This window comes from Rana temporaria, unplaced genomic scaffold (genome assembly GCF_905171775.1).
Source record: "Rana temporaria unplaced genomic scaffold, aRanTem1.1, whole genome shotgun sequence".
Taxonomy (NCBI): Eukaryota; Metazoa; Chordata; class Amphibia; order Anura; family Ranidae; genus Rana; species Rana temporaria.
In genome coordinates this window covers 130,226-134,510 of record NW_024404519.1, presented here as the reverse complement: position 1 = coordinate 134,510, position 4,285 = coordinate 130,226, and the positions used below count along the sequence as shown (strand labels likewise).

The following is a 4,285-nucleotide window of genomic DNA, read 5'->3' as shown; positions in this document are numbered from 1 at the left end:
TAGAGGCCTAATCCCCTGTCTGCTGGCCAATCCACCTTTTTTCTGACACCTGCCCAACACTGCTGAAGCCCATTCTGACCTTTTAAAGTGTCAATGAGTCATCCCTGAGCAACAATTTTCACAGATTCAGGTGCACATGTAATGAGGGAAATCATTTACAGGGGGGCGCCTCCTAGTTAACATAACATGGACGAAAAATGAGAGCCACTAGAGGGAGACACAGGCTCAGGGATCCTCCAGAAAAAAGAATAAACCACCTTGCCTCGGATGACTTTTCAAGCTAGCTGCTGGAGCCAGGGACAGAAATGGAGCAAAGTCAGCCCCCTTGTTTGACAAGGAGGACTCCAAAGTGTCACCGCTAGTGAATGCTTCATTTCGGGCCTTAGGAGAGAGATGAGTAGAACACTAGCTGTCTTGTCAAAATTGGTGCACTGACTAAACTTCATACAGTGTGATTTGGCAAGCAGCTAAAACCCCTCCTTTCCCAAGAAAGTGACAAGAAGCAATGAACACAAAGACATAAGGGTTAAATGCAAGTTTATTGAACAAAAGAAGGTTAACAGCTTTGTGAGGAACAAGCAGCACAAGCAACAAACATTGTGAGCAACATACAAGCAAGCAAGCAAATGCAGGAGAGGATGATTTTCCATTCTATTCTGTTTTTCGACACTGTGTAAGAAAGGGGTGCACTGGTCCTGGAGGTACTGCAATACCAGGTCGATGTGTGGAGTGGACAGAGCAAGCTCTTCTTCCATCTCCCTGTTCTAAAAATCCATTTAATATATGGTCCCCAGATAGGGGACGTATCAGATATTAAACTGATAAGAACAGATTTTTTTTTATTCTTTTATTTAAAATTTCATAAATAAAATACAAAGTAAACATTTGACAAAGACAAAAAATATGTACAACATATTGTACAAAAATTTAAAACAAGAAATACAAAAAACTTGACAATATTTTACAATACAAAAAAAGACAATTTCCACAATACAAAAAGTTGACTATTTACATACAACATCCACATCCCTCCCACAAAACCCCAAAGGTAAATGACAAAAACAAAGCATACATCATCAAAAAATACAACAACGATAATAAAGAAAACAAGAAAACTTTTTACAAAAAAAACCCTTCCACCCATCAAATAGTACAAAAATATAATATATCAAAAAACTACCCCTACAATGTTCTGTCCCTCAACCCCTATCCCTACACAAACAAAAATCACTCCTCAAAGCTTGCTCCACACTTTCCGTTCACCACCACCTGCACTCACCCTGAAAGACAAAAATAAAAATATTAATTTCATCAAAAACATAATCCCAAACACCAAAAACACACGTTATATACACCATTGCTTCCACATATCAATTTTCCACAACCTCCGTGCATCACCCTCACCCAATCTCTTAAAATCAAAATATACATAATTAAAAATCCTTCCTCGGACCATGGCCACACACTCCCTCACTTTAACAATCTCCTGTCTGAAAATAAAAATATTCCGCACATCCCACAAACATTCCTTAACACAATTCACCACTATCCACAACAATCTCTCCTCATTCCTCGGCAAAACACACAAACCATACAACACCATCTCATACGTTTAAAACATCCACACCAGTCAATCCCTTCACCATCTTCTCCAAGCTACTCCATATTTTCCTAGCATACCGACACTCCCAAAACACATGTATCACTCTCTCAATCCCCCCACACCCACTCCTCGGACACACCTCACTATGAACCAACCTTCTCCTCCTCTGAAACTCTCTCGTAGGCAGACATCCATGCACCCCCATCCATGCAATATCTTTCTGCCTATTATCCACTCCCTTACAACACACATTCTTCCAGACTTTCTTACATTCAGCAACTCTCAAACCACCTATTCCTTCCACTTCCTCTCTCTCTCTCTCTTTCAACAACTGCACAATCTTCTTACTCTCACACCATTTATCCTGCGTCACATCTCGCAACTCATACCTCCTCATACACCTATCAATCCTCACATAAAACCAAGGCGCAACAAAACATACAGGCTTCCTCAAATCAACCTCACACAACTTACATTTCCGCAACACACTCCCACCAGCATACCTCATCATACATCCTGCAATATTTTCTTTCTCACTTAATCTCACACACATACTTACATACTTCACCACCAGAAACTTCTCAATACTCACCATACCTTTCCCACCATTCATTGCACCTTTCATCACTTTTTCTCTCTTCAACTTCTCCATCTGCGACGACCAAAAAAACGAAAAACACACTCTCACAATCTGCTTCATCACTCTATCAGGCGCTGGAAACACATAATACAAAAACAACAAAATCGGCATCAACACCGCTTTCACCACCAACACTTTCCCATTCAACTATAAAGTCCTTAGAGACCAGAAATCTGTTTTCTTTTTCACTCTTGCCAAAACATCCTGCCAACTCTCTCTCCCATATAAATCTCTGTAACGGACATATGCATGCTGCCGGGACAGTTATGATCTTCGTGCAGGAAGGACTACAAGGAACTGCATGGCTTGTCACAAGTGGATGTACCACATTGTATTCTGAGCTCAAAGGGTTAATTGGACAAGTCTCTGTCACTGCTGAATGCTAATGTTCCCTTCGCATAGCTAATGAACTCTTTTGTGTAGGTAACAGCCCCCCTGTGAGGTGTATGCTGATGGGGATTATGTGTGAGTGATAATTGTTTTAAAGGTTAATTGAATTCTATTGTCTGATCAAGCTAAGTTGAGGAGCCGAAACGGCTAGTGGCTGATTGGCTCAAGAGAAGGTCATTCTTTCAAAGTGTGTGTATTGAAGGCCCCCTGGGTGGGGGGGGGGAAGTGTCATTTGTTTTCTGTACAGTTTGTAACCAGATATAAGGAAGAAAAATGTGGCATTAAAAGTCAGTCCTGCTTGACTCTGCAAACGTAGTCCGTCTCGTTTTTTGGAAGGGCGTTCGATGGGATATACCGGCGGTACCTGCATATCGCAGCTTGCCAGGGAAAAGGACGTCTCCAACGGCTGAGACCCTCTCACCAGTGGGTAGCCGTTACATTGGTTGGCAGCGGTGGGATGGTCCTTTTATCCAAAGAGCAAGTGCTGAATGGAGTCGCAGTACGCCAGGCTGAAAAGATCCACACTAAAAGATCTATTGGAGAGTCGTGGTAGGAGCGCCAGCAACAGACCACGGAGGGAGCTGATAGCTGAACTGCTGGAGCTGGACGAAATGGATGGATCCATGGAAGGAACGGAGCCCCTTGCACCGGTCAGCAAAGAAGATGTAATTACTGGGATTGTACAGCGGAGATTATCCTTGTATCCAGAAACGTCCGTGGAACTAATCAACCAGCTGTTTCGGGAAGCAAGGGAAGAGATACAAACGAAGAGGGGACAAGAACTGGAACTGGTAAGAGCGAGGCAGCCCATTACACCTGCAGTTCCTACCCCCCCACCTGCTGCTACAGGAAAGAAAATACCGTTCACTGCATTTAAAGCTTTTGTAGAAAGTGAGGAGGAAATAGATGGATATTTGGTGGACTTTGAGAGGCAGTGCTCACTACACCAGGTCCCACCAGACCAATGGGTCACTATTTTGTCGGGGAAATTGTCGGGCAAAGCCAATGAAGCCTTTCGGGCTCTCGCTCCAGAGGATATTTTACAATACCAGCAAGTTAAAAAGGCGCTGCTAACCCGATACGCCGTAACGCCAGAAGCCTACCGCCGGCGCTTCCGGGAGTCCAAGAAGATGGCTGTGGACTCCCACATGGAATGGGCCAACCAGTTACAAAGGGTGGCATCCCTTTGGGTCCAAGGGTGCAAGGCCAACACCGGGGAGGAAGTATTGCAGCTGTTCCTAATGGAACATTTCTTCCAAGACCTGGCCGCAGACATACAAGACTGCGTACGAGATCGCCGTCCCGCTAACTTAAACGAGGCGGCTCAGCTAGCAGATGAGTACGCGGAGACAAGGAAAGTAAGCCAGGGTACTATGCGGCTGGCTCATAAGGTAGAACCGCGTACTCCAACCGTCACCCCACGCCCAGAGTTTCGGGCTCCAGTCCCACCACGTCCTCAGGGGCCTAGCAACTACCCCCGGGATTCGCCTAGGGTGACGTGCCATCACTGCAGCGACACGGGACATATTGCTCGTTATTGCCCTTTGAGAGCTACAAATAACAATTGGAGACGCACAACACCCAACACAGAGGTCACTCCATCACGTCCCTCTGCGGCCCACTGCCTGGAGACCGAGGGGGGCCCGGAGGAA

At 44.9% G+C, this 4,285-nt stretch overlaps 1 non-coding gene across 1 annotated transcript; it reads right to left on the bottom strand.

Annotated features, from left to right (window-relative positions):
- Positions 1–679: 679 nt before the first annotated feature.
- On the bottom strand, positions 680–872 carry LOC120922059. The gene has a single exon (XR_005745035.1). It is a non-coding gene; the product is annotated as a U2 spliceosomal RNA (small nuclear RNA).
- Positions 873–4,285: the final 3,413 nt, after the last annotated feature.